The sequence below is a fragment of the Gekko japonicus genome, unplaced genomic scaffold (assembly GCF_001447785.1).
Source record: "Gekko japonicus isolate JY-2015 unplaced genomic scaffold, Gekko_japonicus_V1.1 scaffold1210, whole genome shotgun sequence".
Taxonomy (NCBI): Eukaryota; Metazoa; Chordata; class Lepidosauria; order Squamata; family Gekkonidae; genus Gekko; species Gekko japonicus.
Genome location: NW_015168083.1, coordinates 38,907 through 57,696, shown reverse-complemented (window position 1 = coordinate 57,696; position 18,790 = coordinate 38,907). Strand labels below are relative to the sequence as shown.

Below are 18,790 nucleotides of genomic sequence, written 5' to 3'. Positions count from 1 at the left end.
TGGCCACGCCCATAGCCAAAACCTCTGCGCATGCGTGGCTACAGAGGGATGGCCTGGAGAGTGACCCCCCCTTGGCAAACCCAAGGCGGGCAGGCCAAGGGGGGCCCTGGAAGGATCGGGGTCCGTGGATGCATTTAAATGCCTCCCCATGCCTTCCCTGGCCTTTCCAAGAGCCGGCTTGCCCAGCTCCCAGCTTGCCCGGGCTCCCAGCAGCCACGGGGCACCCGTCAAACCAAGGTGCTAATGAGTTTCTGCTGTTGGGTGTGGCCTATTATGCGAATGAGTTCCTGCCTGCTGGGCTTTTTTGACAAAAAAAAAAACCCTGGGTGGGAGCATAATGTGGTGGTGGAAGGTGCCCATGAAGTCATAGCTGACTTATGGCAATAGGTTTTTCAAGGCAAGAGGCAAACAGAGGCATTATATACCAACGAGGTCCCAACACTCCCCAGGCTCCCCCCCCCTGCATCTCCAGGCATTTCCCACCCCTGGGTTGGCAGCCCTATGTAAGTTTAATGTTTCCCTCTCGAAAGCAAAGTTGGTGAGTTTGCCTGATTGGACCCTCCTTGTCCCTGATGACTTCAGGTCCACTGTGATCCTCCAGCCTCAAGCAGTACTTTCTAAAGGGTCTCAGAACACTCCTTTTGGGCAAGGGGAGGAAAAGCAAGGCCCAGGACTCCGGATATCATCTGCTCACGCCACCGCGGGATGTCTCCCCGTGGTTTTCACTGGGGCTTAATAAGACCGTGTTCGGCTGTCTGTTGAATTCTAATCGAACACTTCCTTGCTGGAGTCTCCCTCTGAAGTTTTCGGGCTGAAGAGAATAACGGGGACCTTCGGGTCAGCAGAAGAATATCTTGGCTGGTATTCTTTTGTGTAAATAGCTGAAGGGCACGGTTGGCAGATAATTGCATGTATCGTGCTGGAGGATGAGAGGATGAATGAGCGCCTCAGGGTATGGCTGATGTTGTTAGGCCCAGTAATAATATTTCCTGCTTAGATATGTGGCGAGCATTGGCATCCGAATTACTGCAAGTCTGGATCCTCAGGCATTGTCTCTGCTAGATAGGCCACTGTTACCGATGAGAAGCTGGTCTAGATGAAGGGATCGTCTTTACACAGAGAAAAATGACTACTCAACAAAGTATGATTGTCCCTTCCAAGAAAAGGAGGAGATTGGATTTATACCCTGCCCTTCACTACCTGAAGGAGTCTCAGAGCAGCTTACATTCTCCTTTCCCTTCCCTTCCCTTCCCTTCCCCACAACAGACACCCTGTGAGGCAGGTGGGCCTGAGAGAGCGCTTTCGAGGACTGCCCTTGAGAGAACAGCTCTGAGAGAACTTGTGACTGACCCACGGTCACACTGGTAGCTGCATGTGGAGGAGTCGGGAATCAAACCTGGTTCTTCCAGATTAGAGTCTACACTCCTGACCACTACACCAAACTGGCTCTCTGCGGCAAACCCTACTTATTATCCATGCTCTGACTAGAACGGGCTATTCAGGCTGTTTTACAGTTTAATAGCACCGCCTAGTTCTTCTGATTAAAGATCTAACATGACACATTTGTTGCATCATATAACATTCTGGAACCAGAGAGGCAGACTCTTTTTTAAAAAATACTTTATTTATACATTTTTCCATAATTTACAACTGTTTGTTGCAAAATCTCATCTTTTTACATCGTATTATTTTCCCACCATTTGTACACTTTTGACCGTCTTTTCCTGCATCCACTTTACCATACTAGGTTTCACAACCTCGTCCTGCATATAGTTCTCCAACAGTAATCTGTATATCTTTTGAATCAGCTTATCGCTGGTTGATAACCATATTTTGTCTAATTCATTGTTGTATACATAGAAGCCTATGTTTCTGTCTTTGCTGTATACAGATTTTAGTTGTGTATTTTCCCACCAGGTCAAGTGCACATAACTTGCAGCCCATTCTTATCAGATTACATTAGTAGATCCCTGTTCGTCTTAACATTCGCTAGCTCTGCAGAGGTGTATCAGAGAACAAAATGCATTCAGCCACCCGGCCTGCAGTATTTGTTTTTTCTTCCTTCCTTTTCAATATAACCACAAAATAGCACTGCTGCCTTCCAAATTACAGCCTTGCGATGCATTTGGATGAAACACTTTATTATTTATCAGCAGGGCAAGCCAAAAAAAGAAGAAAAAAAAGAAAATCCATTTTATCCAGATTGGCAGAGTGGGAGATGCAGAGAAAACAAACCACAAGTCATGCTCTATTAAAGAAGGGAGTCTAGGATTAGTTTCCTGAGAATATTGGCCTAAAAACGTTGAAACTGTCTTTTAGAATTAGTCTATGATCTGATTTCAGGAACATCCATTCTGCTTCGAAAGGGCCACGGCTGACCACCCACTCTTCTCGCCATTATGTGGAGTGGCACTGGGGGGATTTCCCCCCCCTAATTGCCATCGGAATGACAGCATGACATCAGTTCCAGGGAAAACCCAGAAATGACATCAGTCCTCTCTTATGAATCGCCAGAAACGCTATGGCAGGAGTTCCCAACATTATGTCAGACTCGGGTTTGCCTTCTGATATGTTCTGATCGTAGTTCCCTCTAAGCTGAGTTGGTGTGAGCCAGCTCACAGATTTTTAGCCCCTGGCTCACACATTTTTGTCTTCGCTCAGGAAGGATGGCTCCAAAGCAAACTGATTTATGCCAGCAGCCAAATCGCTCGCTCACAACTTTAATGCCAGTAGCTCACAAAGTAGAATTTTTGCTCAGAAGACTACACAGCTTAGAGGGAACATTGGTTCTGATATGTTCTCAACTATGTCTTCAACACCTGTAGTATTATCAACCCGAACTATGTAACCCGCAAACTCCATTCACCTCCCCTTCGCTGTCGCTAGCTGAAGCATATATATCCAGCCGTCTGCTTATCGCTCACCCTCGCTGACATTCCTGGTGGGAGGGAGAGCGACTGTGTGAATGTCTGTAGTTTAGGGAGGCAACGCTGGTAACCTTTTCCCCAAGCAGCACCTCAGGAACTTTCACATGAGAGTGTCCTTGAAGATGATAAGACTTTTGAATGGCTCGTTGAACCATTGTATCCCTCTGGGCTCTTAGGATTGCTTATACTTATGAGCAGGGGTCATTTCCTGCAGGAGCTCCGGCAGTAAAGAGACCAGGGGGCGGGCACATGCAACAAGCCCCACCCCCTGCTCCCAGCAGCCCTCAGTCAGAGCAAGAAGCAGCCAGGTAAGTTGCAGAGCTCCCCCCGGCCCCCGGTCCAAAACAGTCCAGTGGCACCTTTAAGACCAAGTTTTATTCAGGTAAAAGCTCTCCCTCCTCTGCGAGGACAGATCTGCACGTCCCCCCCCCCATAGCTAGCAATCCAAAACAGTCTAGTGGAGCCTGAGCGGTGGGTGTTGCCTTCTGACACACTTCCAGTGATGTCAGGGGGTGTGGCATATGCAAATGAGTTATGCTAATGAGCTCCTGCACCTCTTTTTCTACTAAATTACCCCTGTTTATGAGTGTGTGACGTGTGCATGGAATGTGGGTTTTAGTTATACACTGGGTCCCCACTTTCGCTTCTCAGTCCTTGCAGCATCTCAAATCTCTTTTTTGTCTAACGAAAGCCTTTGTGGAAAGTGAGTTGATTGGGAACCTGACACATTGTGCCCAACACCTTTCTGGATGCCTGCCAAGTGTTTTCAGAAAGTGGGCCAGAACTAGGGATGCCGCCCCCCAGTTGGGGGAGGAGGATCCCCTGATCTTCGGGTCTCTTCTCTGCTGCTGGCCAGCAGGGGGAAATCCCACCCCCAAATGCGATGTAATGATGTCATAACGAAGTGATTTCATCACATGGGCACTGCGGCACAGCGGCACTCTGGTATTTTGGGCAAAACTCTATGGTAACCATAGAGTTTGGCCCAAAATACCAGTGTTGCTGTGCCACATCGTCAAGAAAATGACATCACTTCCGTGTGACATCATTACGTTGTGCACACATCGCGTGCTTCCCCCAATCCCAGAAAGTCCCTCCCCCACTGCTGGGTCGATCCGACCTGGCAACCCTAGCCGGAATAGGTGGGGCTTTTGCCCAGTAAGGATTCTGATTGGCCACTGGAGACTTGATTGGTTTGCAGATTTCAATAAACACTGCTTTGGCTGCAGCTGCCACCACAGCACAAGGATCTTCACTGTGACTGAAATTAAGCCACGGCAGCCATTTTGTTGCTGGCTGCATACTCTGTGGCAGCCATTTTGTGGCTGCGCCCACCACCCTGTGTCAGAATTCCAATGGTGCCCACAGGCTCAGAAAGGTTGGGGACCCCTGCTCTATGGTTTTATGGCCTAGAGAGGCATGATGCCCCCTCAACTCTCACCAATTACCAGACCATGCAATCACATTTAACTCATGAGGCTGTCACTCTGGGATGTTCCCTCTTCCAGGAAAACCTTTATATCTCCTTCTGGTGGAAGTACGCAGGTGGAAGTTCCGTCTTCTCTTCTGTTTCACTACTCGTTTCAAAGTCCTACACCCCCCATCCCGCAGTGGTGGATAGGGGAACCTGGCAACCCTACTACAATCTGAGAATAAATGGACACCGTTACCAAAATAAAACAAAACAAGGATAACTGCTTACTTATTGCCTCATTATATTTTGTGGTGAATGTGCACCATATTGTGATATCTTCTAGAGAGCCAGTTTGGCGTAGTGGTTAAGTGTGCGGACTCTAATCTGGGAGAACCGGGTTTGATTCCCCGCTCCTCCACTTGCACATGGCTGGATGACCTTGGGTCAGTCACAAGTTTTCTCAGAGCTGTTCTCTCAAGAGTGGTCCTTTAAAAAGCTCTCTCAGCCCCACCTACCTCCCAGGGTGTCTGTTGTGGGGGAGGGAAGGGAAAGGGTTTTTTTAAGCCACTCTGAGACTCCTTTGTGTAGTGAAGGGGGAATATAAATCCAATCTCTTCTTCTTTCTCTTCTTCTTCTTCTAAATGGTGAATGGGCGTAACCAGCATTTGCTGACCATTGTCCAGGGTAATTCAGACAGATAAAATAAAAGAATGGCTCTAAAGAATGGGCGATATCACAGGCGTATGAAAGGGAGCTTTTCACTGAGATCTTTTTATATGTAAAAAAAATAAATACATCTCAGAATGCTCTAAATGTACTTCTGAACTTCTCGTTGTCTGCCGAAGTGGGGATCTGGGAGCACAATTGAAGCAGGCACACCCACATATATTCTATTCAGCTATCAGTTATTTTAGTAACTGAGCTGGATTCAGGAAAATACTGCCCACTCTCTTTTCAAAAAAAGAAAATAAACTGTACATGGCTGTGCTTCAGGCGGCATTTTGAAGCCAGAAATAACAGAGATTGCGGAAGAAAAATGCGCCTCCGAATTCCACACAGGCATCTAATGTTCCCTCATGTACATTTGGACGATAGTCTCCAAAATACATAAAACAGATTTTTCTACATCGTTACTCCATAGTTACCAACTAAAGAACAGAATGATGCTGTGATTAGAGTTGCCAGCCTCCAGGTGGGACCTGGGGATCTCCTGGGATTACAATTGGTCTCCAGACAGTGGTGCTTGGCTCACCTGGAGAAAATGGCTGCTTTGGAGGGCGGACTCTCTGGCACGGCACCCTGCTGAGGCCCCTCCCTCACCAAGCTCCCCCCTTAAAACCTCCAGATATTTTGCAAACAGGAGTTGGCAATCCTAAATAATTAATTTTTATTCTGACAAGATGGGCTGGTTTTCCAGAAACCTGTTAGGCATCCTGGGGGGAAAACCAGTTCTTGTTTTTTGAGGATCACGAAACCGCGGGGAAAATCGGGCGAAGCCGTGGGTCAAAATGCGGCTGCGCGGCTTCGAGTGGGGAATTGACCAATAGAAGCGGGGCAAAGGGAGGCGCGACTGCGGCGCAGCTCTTGTGTGAAATCGGTCTTCATCTTGGTCACCAGAAACACATCCATTTGGCCCATGATCCCATTTTTTCCTGACTGTGCACCTTTGCTATAGTAACTAAATGATATCTCCAATCATTTTTAAGCCAAATCACAATTTTCTCTTGTTGGCCCCCGCTTTTAGCTCTTCATCTGGTAGATCAAAATTGAAAAAAGTAAAAACCGTATCCTCACGGATTTCCTAGGTTTTGTTTTTTTAACAGAACTCTGTAAAATCCAACATCAAATCACATGTCAAAGCCAAGTCCGCAGACTGAACCAAACAAACAAACATGGGCCCAGAACATTGTGGCCCTGCAAGGGTACCAAAATGTGGATCTGAGGCATGGATCTGCATGAATTCATCTGGTTTTTATACTGAAACAGAATAAAAACCACCACCACATTGTAGATCATATTTTGGTCTAAAGGCAGCACTCCAGGGCTATTTTTGGGCAGGAACGCACAGAAACAGAGTTCCGGCTGGCTTCAGGGTTGGCCATGCCCACTACAGCCAAAACCTCTGCGTACGTGGCGACAGAGGGAAGACCTGGAGAGTGACCCCCTCAGCGACTCCAAGGTAGACTTTCCAATTTCCCGGGGGGGGCTGGGGCTGGGCCAGAGGCATTGCTTTGCTAGGAGCAAGGGTGGCTCCCGGGGGAGGCTGAGTACCTTCCTGAAAATTTCGGCGGGGGCTGAAGCCCCGCCGCCCCCACGAAGATTACGCCTATGGGTGTGGCCTAATATGCGAATAAGCTGCACTGTCAGGGGTATGGCCTAATACGTTAGTGAGTATCTGCCATTGTGCTATAGGGTGTGGCCTATTATGCTAATGAGTTCCTGCTGGGCTTTTTCTACAAAAAAAAAGCCCTGCAGCACTCTAAAAACCACGGGACCACTGTTTTGTGATGCGGCCATGGCACAAAAACATGGATCCAAGGCACAGGTCCTCACGGATCCTTATGGTTTTTATGTTGGACCACACAAAACTCACAATCAAACCACTCATCAGATCTGCAGCCACAGGCTGAACCACAAAAATCACAGATCCACCACTTCCTGGCCCTGCCATTGCACAAAAACATAGATCTAATGCATTGGTCTTTATGGATCCTCATGATTTTTAATTGAGGCCACCTAAAATTCATCATCAAATCACATACCATGTCCATGGCCACAGATTCTACCACACATCACAGATCCACCGCTTTGTGTCACTGCAATAACGGGAAAATATGCTGTGGTAGTCCGTCAATAAACTTCTTAATTCTTGAGGGTGGAATGCTTGAATCAATGTAGTCCTTATACTAACAGTCCTTACCCAGGGTGGTGGGGGGAAAGAACCTCAATGAGAGCCAGTTTGGTGTAGTGGTTAAGTGTGCGGACTCTAATCTGGGAGAGCCAGGTTTGATTCCCCACTCCTCCACTTGCACCTGGCTGGATGACCTTGGGTCAGTCACAAGCTCTGGCACAGCCGTCCTTGAAAAAGAGCAGTTTATGTCAGAGTTCTCTCAGCCCCACCTACCTCACAGGGTGTCTGTTGTGGGGAGGGGAAGGGAAAGGAGTTTGTAAGCCACTCTGAGACACTTTTGGGTAGTGAAGGGCGGGGTATAAATCCAATCTCTTCTTCTTCTTCTACATAGGTTCCCCGATGGACAGAACCCGATTCTAAGTGAACCCCAATGTACATAGGTTCCCCAAATGGACAGAACCCAATTTCAAGGGAAGGGTGGGGTGCACAGGCCTACTTCTTGGTGGGTCTTGCTTATATATAGATAATTGCATGCATACTGTCACGCATTGCTCACAATTAATTCTGAGGTGGTAAAATACATACAATTCCTCCCGTCCATGTGGAAAATTCAGCTAATGTCAAGTGTTCCAGAGTTATGGAGCCCCGAGAGGTGATCCATCAGAACATTTGCCTTGGATGTCTCAGAGCGTTTGCACAACTTGCCAGTTCGTGGGGATTTCCTCCTCTGGTCAATGGTTTGAGTCTACAAGAAGGGACAGGTTGTAACTTTCCCAAAGATGGTAAAATCGTTGTCTGTTTTCTCTGTTGCAATCGGCCAAAGGAATGCGCTCTTAAGCCTCGGGGTTGCCAAAGGGGATGATTCCAGAGAACTGGGAACACATTACAAATTTAAATATGAAATTATGGATAAACAGCATTTGGAAAGAGGCTGTAAAAGCAAGTCAGTTTGTCTGAGAAATGGAAGGGAAAAAATGCCTGTTGTGGGCAAGAGAACAGAGTTAGAGTTCAGTGGCACCTTTACGACCAACAAAATTCTGTTCGGGGCATAAGCTTTCGTGTGCACGCATACATTGAAATGGAAGTTGCCAGTCCATGAGTAAGCAGCAAATTAGCATACAGCATATTAAAGGTGTTTAATAGATGCAAGGACCAAACTGGAATAACAAGCTTAGTTTATGTGGTCACCATTTATTTGGGTTTAATTCTGGGGGGTTGGGGGAACATAGTAAAGGAAATAAATATATCCAAATTGGAGGAGGAGGAGGAGGAGGAGGAGATTGGATTTATACCCTCCCTTCATTACTCAAAGGAGTTTCAGAGTGGCTTACAATCTCCTTTCTCTTCCCCTCCCCACAACAGACACCCTGTGAGGTAGGTGGGGCTGAGAGAGCTCTTTTGAGGACTGCTCGTGAGAGAACAGCTCTGAAAGATCTTGTGACTGACCCAAGGTCACACTAGCAGCTGCATTTGGAGGAGTGGGGAACCAAACCCGGTTATCCCAGATTAGAGTCTGCGCTCCTAACCACTACACCAAACTGACTCTCTCAACACCAAACTGGAACGACGTCCTGCCCTCCCACCTATTCCGATTGGCTCAGGATACTGTCATCAGAGGCACCCTCCTGCTGATTATAAGTTTTGAAACTCTTTGTTTAATAACATGATGCGGTAGATAGAGCACGTCCAGAGCAGGGGTGTTCATGCTGCAGGCTGACGTTTCTCCGGTGCTCTCGCTAATTGAAATGTGTCGTCTCTCTCACTAAATGAAAGAGACCCAGTCGGGAGGTTAGTTCTGGCATCTGAATGATTCTCCTGGGCAAGCAAACGTGCTTCTGTGGCGTAATCTATTTGCTTCTTTCTTTTAGACTCTTGACCTTGTTCCACCCCGCATTCGATGCGGCTTTCTCAAATAGGCCCAATGCCAATATAACCATCTAAAACAGGCACATGGACGTAGATGAAACAGCCCCATAGACATTTCCATCGCAGGTGTCCGGCACCCATAAATAAGATCTAAACTGGCCTCTGAAAATATCCAGTCTTGCAGTCCCTACATGGGGGTGGCCCTCTGCCGCTCCGGAAAGTGTGCTACAAACCCAAAGGCCTGGGCGTTGCCAAGGAGTTGCCATCCTGAGCAAGGAGGGCAGTGCTCCTGGAGGTGGCGGAGAGGAACAGAGCTGGTGCTGAAGCCGAGGAGGAGAAGCCCTTGAAGGTCTGCTGCTTCTCAGCTGGTGTCAGATGGCTGAGTGCAACCCAGGGCTCAGTTTCTTGAAACCCCACTGAGTGGCAGCCCTGAGAAAGGAGGCAAAGCATTTCTGGGGTTTTCCCAACTGGGCAAAAGACCACCCCTGGTCCATTCTGTTGGAGTCAGCAACTCAGCACGCCCGGACACTGGGGGGCGCTACATCACTCTAAGGGTGTCTAGGTGTTATCTCCTTGAATAGGATGCATCTCTGGAAGCTGCTCTTTGTCCTCTCCCTCTCTTCACATGGCCTTCCATGGGGACACATGTCTCTGCTGGTCTCTCCTGTAGAGATGATGCCCTCATCCTCCCACACCCATGATGCTGGACATGCCGGCCATTTGTGACAGGGAAAGCACTCTTTCAGTTAGGCTTAATCAATCATGCTGGCACCACGCTGATTCATACATGCAAAATCCCTCTTGATGTCGACCCGTGGACGTGGCATATGAAACTTCCTGGAAGATGGTTTTCACCAGCTTTCCTGAAAAATTATTGACGTTCGAATTGGGGGTGGGAGTGTGGCCACAGAACCAAACATGCTGTTTGGAGGTTGGCTGTGCCTCTTGCAGATACCTCTGGATGCTCAGGTGGGCAAAAGGTGAAAGAGAATGAGCTCTTTGGGGGCCAAATAGGCTGGTCAGCCCAACTATGGCCTGCCATTTCATGGATAAGCTTCAGCACCAGCTCCCTCACCTGAGGCAGTTCTTCTTTCTTAAAGCCATCTTGGATTTCTTCCAGGGCCTGATGCAAAGTCCCACTCGTAGCATTCGTCACTTGTTCAACAGCAAACACTTGGTCAGAAGGAAATTTGACCATCCGCTGTCTGTTGAGAGGGTTGACAAGGATGGTTTCTTCAGGCTCTGTTTTCATCTTTGTAGAAGCCATTCTGAGAAGAATGGCAGGAGGACATTGGGGTTTTCTGTTTTCCTTGGCCATTATTGTTGTTGCCTTCGGAGCCCAACTCTGGATTTTACGGATGGAAAAAAGCCCTTGAGTTTCTCTAGACTGAACCTTTGAGATACATTCTTCATGGGCTGAAGAATGGAATTTTGTCTCAAGAGAAGCCATCCCTGACTTCTTCCAGATGTAGTTGAGGACTCTGCTGAGACTTTATCTTTGATGAGGGCAGTGTTGTTGAGACTCTTTTATGAATCTCAGCTTTTATTATTCCTTCAGATTCAACTGGGGGATGGGAGTTTTGCCTCTCCAAGCTGCTCTGTTGCGATGCCAAAGGCTTTTATTTCGGCTCTCAGTGCTAAGTTTTGTTTGGCTCAAAAGAGCGCAGTCCTTCAGGTTATTGACAATAATCTCAATAATCTCCTTGGCAATCACCTTGGCTAAATCCAGGACATCCCCTTTATCAAAGTCTTTTTCACACACCTCTTTGCTTCCTGCTTTCTGGAGCTCCTCTAGGATCCATTCAGCCATGTCCGTGCCTAGAAAACTGCCGATTCTTGAGGTGGAATCTTGCCTTTCGATGGAGGCTGCAAGTTTCCTGCCTAAGAGGGTTAGTGATATCACTTCCAGGAGATCGTCAGTGGTCATTGAGGTAGAACTAGCCCTATGAAGAAAGACTTCTTCACCCAAAGAGTGATTAACCCATGGAATTCACTGCCACAGGAGGTGGCGGCGGCTACAAGCACGGACAGCTTCAAGAGGGGATTAGATACGCATATGGAGCAGAGGTCCATCGGTGGCTATTAGCCACAAGGTATAGATAGAAACTCTCAGTCTGGGGCAAGGGATGCTCTGTATACTTGGTGCTTTGGGAGGGGGCAACAGTGGGAGGGCTTCTAGTGTCCTGGCCCCACTGCTGGACCTCCTGATGGCACCTGGTATTTTGGGCCTCTGTGTGACAGAATGTTGGACTGGATGCGCCATTGGTCTGATCCAACATTGGCTTCTCTTATGTTCTTATCTTTTGGGGCAAGTGATGCTCGGTATTCTTGGTGCTTGGGGGTGTGTGGCAACAGTGGGAGAGCTTTTAGTGTCCTGGCCCCACTGCTGGACCTCCTGATGGTACCTGGTATTTTTAGCCACTGTGTGACAGACAGAGTGTTGGACTGGATGGGCCATTGGCCTGATTCAACATTGGCTTCTCTTATGTTCTTATGAAAAACCTAAGGACACCTAACATCTTGAAAATGTCTCCAAGAAGAATGGTGGCTCTTAGGGTGAGGGAAGATTTCAGTTCCTCTGAATCAATGAGAGACTCTGTATCTCCTTCCACGGTGATACTGTCACGCATGTCTTCTTCAGATGGAATGGAGTAGCTTTGTGAGGAGTCTCTGGAAGGAAAAACAGACGTTGCGTTAAGGTCTGAAGAACACTGTATTTTCGTTAGAGCTTCTTGTCCTTTGGGGGGATTTCTGTCCCTCATAGCTGCCACCAGCTGGGAACAATGGCAGGAAGTCTTCCCTCTCTTTGCTAGAAGGTTTCCTTCACATCCACATGCTCTCCAAGCCACTTATTTGGCTGCTTGGTTTGGGAATGGTGCTCAGGTGGGATCTGGAAGTGTCTGAGGCAGATGACATGCATTAGGAGCCAGGGTGGGTATTTCTGCATATAACAGCCCCACCACCTCCCGTGATTTAGCTTAATATTGGAGGAATAATGTGGTTGTGAGGGGCTGGTTAGTTTTCAGCCAGCTTTGGAAGGTGGAGCTTGGCTTCACTCCTCCCTGATTGGCTACAGGCAGGTAATTAAATCAGACTCTGGAGGCTGACTGTTCCTCTCTGCATAGCCACACCCCTTCAGCCAGTTTGCAGAGCGGCGGACTCTAATCTGGGAGAACCGGGTTTGATTCCCTACTCCCCCACATGCAGCCAGCTGGTTGACCTTAGGTCAGTCACAGTTCTCTCAGGAGCTGTTCTCTCATGAGCAGTCCTCAAAGGAGCTCTGTCAGCCCCACCTACCTCACAGGGTGTCTGTTGTGGGGAGGGGAAGAGAAAGGAGATTGGAAGCTGCTCTGAGACTCCGAGTGAAGGGTGGGGTATAAATCCAACTTTTGTTCTTCTTCATTTGCATAGATAGCTTCCAGCCAGGGGTCTGTTACTTGGTCTGCAGAGGCCCTTATCCGAAGTATCTTGAGACACTCTTACACATCTGAAACAGAAGGGCAGGTTTCCTCTGGTGCTCACCCTAAAAAGAAGAAGAGGGAGAAGAATTCAGCAGTTTGTATAGTCGCCGGGGAGAAAGAGTGGGCCGACAGATGAAGCGAAGCGATTCCCCCTTTTCTCGCACAGCTCTCCACCAAACCACCAAGAGAATAACTTGGATTTTTCTCAAGGGGTACGAAAGAAACATCCCAAAGACACAAAGAAGTACTAGTAGAAGTACTAGGAGGAGGAGGAGAAAGAACTGTCTAAGGCCGCGGTCACACGGTCCTTTTGATTGGGTTTCCTCCCACATTTAAGTTTGCTGATCAGACAGGCGAATCCACCTCCTGCACCTCACTCCCGCAATGCTCCCGGTTTTTCCTGCCCCCGGGAAAATCAAGTATTTTCCTGGCACTTGAGCGTTGAACGCGCGATTTCGCCCATCTGGACAGCCATCTTTCACAATGATTGCGATTAGGGCCGTCTGACTGCTGTGTGCGGTTTTTGGTTTTTTAAAAAAACCTTCCGGCTTTGAGCGCTTGAGTAACAAGCGCTCATCCTGCTTGGAGAAATGTCCTGCCCGCCATCCCCCAGCATGGAGGCAGCGTTGAAAGTTTCTGGGGGAGGAAGCTGCGGGGTGAGCTGTCAGGAGAGCGGGCTTTGGCATCTGCCCCTGGAGTCCCCGAAGCTGTGGCGTTAGGAGGGAGGGAGGGAGCCCCTGGCGCCGGGGAGTGCGCCCAGCTAGCCAGCAGCATCGGGCGGGAAGGAGAACTCTTTCATAGGTGCCTTTTCCTTTCCTTTTCATCGGGCCGGTGGCTGGAAAGTTGCTGGGGGTGGGGGGAGGTGGGCAGGCGGGGAAGGTGAGCTTGCGGTTCAGGGAGGGATGTGTGAACATCCCAACTCGGGAAAAAAATATTCCGGTTTTAATTGCATCGGGAATAAGGCGCAATTAATTGCCTTGCCGTGTCACCACAGCCTTAGTCACCCGTTAGTGCAGCACTCCTTACAGTCTCTGTTAGCTGAAAGGAGGAAAGGATAGAGGAGGGGGTGGTTAGAAAATCAGATCTATGGTGTGAAAGGAGCCCAGGCCATTCCCACCTAGGCGATTTGCCCTGGGGTCACTATTTTTCCTGCTTCCCCATGTGGTGCATTCATGCACCTCCCAGGGCTCCCCTGGCTTTCCTTTGGTCTCCCCCAAACCTGCTTAGCCACAAAGTTTAGCTCTCAGGGGCCCGGAGTTGATTGGCCCTCCCAAGACTTAAAGAAGCCAGGCTATCAACAGCCAGGGCCGGGGCATTCTCAGTGACGGCTTCGGCCTGGTGAATAAGCTCCCAGAAGAGATCAGGGCCCTGCGCAACCCTTTACAGTTCCACAGGGCCTGTAAAACGGAGCTCTTCTGCCAGGCTTTTGAAGCTGCCACCACCATCCAATTTCATTAACAACTAGTTGTTGAGGGATAGGAAGCCCGGCTGTCTCTGGAATTTCCAACATCAGCCTGCGCCAACCACCTGAAAGACACATGAAGTAGACCTAGGAGCTGGGTATGGGAAGGAAGAACCAATATGGTGGCCATCGTTGACCCAGCAACAACAATACTAGCACCTACTGTGTTATTGTTAACTAGTTTTAGCATTGTTTTAAATGTTTTGTTTTACTACAAATATATGCTGATTTTATCTAAGCCACCCTGAGCCGGCCTTGGCTGGGAGGGTGGGGTAGAAATGTGAGAAATAAAAAAATAAAACAAAAATAATAATACAGGAGGATTGTGGCACAGCTTGGATGGCGGCTGCATAGCTTGGGAAATTCAAATTCCCCCCGTCCCTCCCACAGAGCACCAATTTTCTAGGGCGATTGTTTGAGAATTGGGTTGCCAGGTCTCCATGACACTCCTGCAGGGGGTGGGAGGAAGCCTTCAAGGAGTGGGGAAGGGCTTTGCCCCCAGTGCCGTCATGCGGCGACGTCCCCAACATGATGACATCACATGGAAATGATGTCATCATGTCAGGGATGTCACACAGCGACACTCTGATTTGAGGGCAGATCTCTATGGTAATATCGGGGTCAAACCATAGAGTTTTACCATCAAACCAGAGCGTCACCACACGACATCCCCAATATGATGATGTCACTTCTGTGTCAGGGACACTGCTGTGTGACATCGCAGTTTGGGGGCCGGGTTTCCCCACCAGCCAGCTGGCTGGCGGTGGGCAGAAGCCCGAAAAATCAGGGGATCCCTCATCCCCAGCCTGGGGAATGGGAACTCTGATTGAGAAGGAAAAGATCTGAGAGTGGGAGCTTCTCTTTGGGCCCGATTTCCTGTGAAAAGGTAATGATTGGAGCAGTGAGAAACATCCTGGCGATAGCTGAGCAAACTCCGGTATTGATTTGTCAGGAACACTGTCGTCAGCGGCAGAGGAAAAACACTTTGAGGTTGTTTGCATCGAACCAAAATGGAGACTGCATTTTGGACGAGACAAAAGTTTCCAGTATTGCTGCAAGAGTTTGAACAAAATTGTGAGGCAGGATCAGTTTCCATGGAAGGCTGGGAATGTCAAGTTGATGGCTCTTCCTTGAAACGTCACTGGTGGACTGGAATCTCCCTTCTGAGGTTTCTGGTTGTGCTGACACCTCTGGCTCTCTGGAAGGCACAGTCAGTTGGCCCTTTCTTGTGTCAGCAGCTACCTCCAAAGGGAGAGTGTGGTTGAATAGAAGGTCACAGGAAACATCTTGGAAGATGGTTTCCACCAGGGTTCCTGAATAGTTATTGACAGGAGTGAGATTTTGGCCACTGAACTGGACACACTGTTTGGAGGTAGGCCACTCCTCTTTTTGATACCTCTGGACACTCAGGGGGGCCAAAAATGAAAGAGAAGGAGCTGGGGGCCAAATAGGTTGGTTAAAAAAACCCTGCCACCATCTTGATAATCTGAGAGATCTCTTCTTGTATAAAGGCATCTTCAGTTTTTCCCAAGGCTTGGCTCAATGTCCCACATGTCGCATTTGTCACTTGTTCAGCAGAGGACATTTGGTCAGAATAAAATTTAATTGTCTGCTGACCTTTGAGGGCGCTGAAAAGGATGGTTTCTTCAGGCTCTGTTTTCTCTTCATCTTCGTAGATGGCCATTCCTGAAAGAATAACAGGAGGACATTGCATTTTTCTCCTCTTTTCCTTAGCTGTTGTGGTGGTTGCTGCAGTTCATGCCTCCGGACAAGAAGCCCCTGTCGCATTTGGAGACCAGCTCTGGATTTTACAGATGGAGAAAAAGCCCTTGAGTTTTTGACTGAAGTTGTGAAGGTCGTTCTACAAGAGCTGAAGGAGAATGGAGATTTCTCTCTGAGGATTTCTCTCTCCCTCCATTCTTCCTGACATGCATTCTTCCAGATGTAGCCTAGGACTTTACTGACGATCTCTTCCACACTCTGGAAGATGTTTGTCTTTGAAGAAGGTAAGTGTGCTTGAGACTTTTACAGATCTTGGCATTTATGATTTCTTCAGAGTCAACGCTGTGGGGAGGAATCGCCTCCCAAAGCTGCTCCGTGGGCATCCCAATGGCTTTGGTTTCAACACCCCCTGCCAAATGGAAGAGTTTTGTTGGGCTCAGAACTGGGCTATCAGTAATAAACAGAACAAACTCCTCAGCGATCCCCTTGCTAGCTCAAAGGAGGGGGTGTCCAAACTCTCCCAAAGGCTAACGCTCTCTCAGGGCAGCCCCTTCCTCAGAATCCACTTCACACACCTCTTTGCCTCCTGCAGTGAAGTGCTTTTTGGAGCAGGTGACCCAGTCTGACTCCTTAGCAACAAAATGCAGCTTCTCCAGGATCCATTCAACTATTTCCTTTCTAAGAAATGGGGGATTCTTGAGGTGAAATCGTGTTTTTCAGTGGGGGCTGCAGGTTTTCCACCTAAGAGGGTTCCCGATATCACTTCCAGGATCTCCTCAGTGGTGGTCGAAGCAGAAGTAGCTGAAAAACCCAGGTCTCCCAACATCTTCATGAAAAAATGGTGGCTCTTTGGAGGAGGAAAGATTTCAGTTCCTCCGATTCAATGAAAAACTCTGTATTGGAGCCTTCTCCTTCTGTGGTGATACTGTCCTGCATGTGTTCCTCAGATGGAATGGAGGATCGTTGGGGGGAGTCTCTGGAAGACAAAAACAGAAGAAGAGCACTGTTGGCATAAGAGTTTCTTGTCCTTCTGAGCGATTTTCGTCCCTCCTGGCCACCCCCAGCAGGGATAACAATGGCAGGAGCTCTTTCCCCCTCTTTGCTAAAACGTTTCCCTCCCACCCACACACTCCCCGAGCAACTTAGTTGGCCACTTGGTTTGGGAATGAAGCTGAGGACTTTTGTGGCAGACGATAAACCTGGCGTGCAGAATAGAGTTGCGAACCTCCAGGTGCTGCAATAGAAAATATGGGAGAACACAGTGTAAAAGCTGTACACTAAAAGAACCTGCTGTGTATAAAGGCCTGCACAAAATTACTAAACTGAACTATACGATAGAACACAAGAACATAAGAGAAGCCAATGATGGATCAGGCCAATGGCCCATCCAGTCCAACACTCTGTCACACAGTGGCCAAAAATACCAGGTGCCATCAGGAGGTCCAGCAGCAGGGCGGCTCCTGCCTGCCGCCGCCGCTGCCGCCGCTGCTACTACTGCTGCTGCTGCTGCTTCTTCTTCTTCTTCTTCTTCTTCTTCTTCTTCTTCTTCTTCTTCTTCTTCTTCTTCTTCTTCTTCTTGCCATCAGGAGGCCCACCAGTGGGGCCAGGACGCTAGAAGCCCTCCCATTGAACATAGTATATTAAAATACCTGACTATTTATTACAATTTATTTATTACAATTGATTACAATTTAATAACAAATCCAATGTTCAAGGATACATACTGTGTCCTACGGAGAATCACTAATGACGCTATAGGTGCTCTGAAAATTGGGTGACCTTTTTGCCAACTTGTGTGCCGTTTTGGAACATTTGGACTTCGGAAGAGTTCTTTGGCTTGTAGTAAAGGCTTCAGCCGAAACAAGGAACATTGGGCACCTTTTCCGGTAGTCGAGATCGAGTTATATAACTGCTGGTCAATGTTCCCTCTAAGCTGTTTGCTCTGGAGCCATCCTTCCTGAGCTAGAACAAAAATGTGTGAGCCAGAGGCTAAAAAACTGTGAGCTAGCTCACACTAACTCAGCTTAGAGGGAACAGTGCTGCTGATTGGTATAGTAATATTGAAAGCCTTACACAACAGGCACAAGTGTTTATATAATTTCCTATGCCATTTGTTGGCTGTTATACTCTGGTATACTAACGTTGTAATTGATATAGGAGTTTTGTTGAGCTGAAATATGATATTGTGAAGCTACAGAGTTCATAAGATTGTTTCATTAAATACAGTTGGTTTTGATTAATTACACTACTCGATATACGTTTGTGATTGCGGATAGTATGTATCCTTGATCATTGGATTTGTTATTAAATTGTAATAAATAGTCAGGTATTTTAATATACAGTGTTCAATTGATGATAATTGTACAAGTTCAGTTTAGTAATTTTATGCGAGCCTTTATACACAGCGGGTTCTTTTTGTATACAACCTCCAGGTGGTGGCTGGAGATCGCCTGGGATTACAACTGATCCCCAGGTGACAGAGACCAGTTGCCCTGGAGAAAATGGCCCCTTTGGAAGATGGACTCTCTGGCCTGATACCCCGCTGAGGCCCCTCACCTCCCTGAACCCTGCCCTCCTTAGGCTCTAAAAGGGTAAAGGTTTCCCTTGCTCGAAATCCAGGTGAATCCGACTCTAGGGTTGCGGTGCTCATCTCCGTTTCCAAGCTGAAGAGCCAGCGCTGTCCGAAGACATTTCCGTGGTCATGTGGCCGGCATGACTAGACACCGAGGCGCACGGAACGCTGTTACCTTCCCACCGAAGCGGTACCTATTTATCTACTTGCAATTTCTTGCTTTCGAACTGCTAGGCTGGCAGGAGCTGGGACCAGAGACGGGAGCTCTCTCCGTCACGCAGCACTCGGGTCTCGAACTGCCGAACTACAGACCTTTCGGTCTGCAACTCAGCATCTTAACCTCTGAGCCACTGTGGCACCATCTCAGGCTTTACCCCCCCCCCAAAAAAATCTCCAGGTATTTTCCAACCCAGACCTGGCAGCCCTAGCACAGAAGAAGCCAGGTGTTTTTTGCATATGTTGCAGTCTCAGCCCCACCCCTTGTGATGACACATTCGTACTGGAGGAATCGTGCA

The 18,790-nt window shown here is 48.2% G+C and overlaps 1 pseudogene; it reads left to right on the top strand.

The window, feature by feature from the left end:
* Nucleotides 1–15,968: 15,968 nt before the first annotated feature.
* The window catches only part of LOC107113372, a 40,364-nt pseudogene continuing 37,542 nt past the window's right edge, over nucleotides 15,969–18,790 (top strand).